The sequence below is a fragment of the Octodon degus genome, unplaced genomic scaffold (genome assembly GCF_000260255.1).
Source record: "Octodon degus isolate 3935 unplaced genomic scaffold, OctDeg1.0 scaffold00074, whole genome shotgun sequence".
Classification (NCBI taxonomy): domain Eukaryota; kingdom Metazoa; phylum Chordata; class Mammalia; order Rodentia; family Octodontidae; genus Octodon; species Octodon degus.
The window spans coordinates 4466675-4467082 of NW_004524650.1; positions in this window are offsets into that span (position 1 = coordinate 4466675).

Consider the following 408-nt stretch of genomic DNA (forward strand, 5'->3'; position numbering starts at 1 on the left):
TATCTATATATAGATAGTACATTATGGATAATATATTATAGACAATATATCAAAATCAAATTATCAATCCATCAAATTGTCACAATATCAGTAGTGCTAACAGGATCAATGTCTATCTAATCTAATGATCCCGTTAGTTCTTCTCCTCAATTTAGCCTGACACATATGGAGATGCTCTTCAACTTTTGATGAGGTTACATCACAATAAACCTACTTTAAATTTAAAATATTGAAATCAAACTTCATCGAAAACCCTGGCCTACTGGACATTATGATTTAGCCTAGTCTACCTTACAGTGCTCAGCACATTTGTATTAGCTCACAGTTTGTGAAATCGTCTAACATAGATTATTTTATAATAAAATACTGGGTATCTCATGAAATTTACAGACACCTAAAGGATACGAA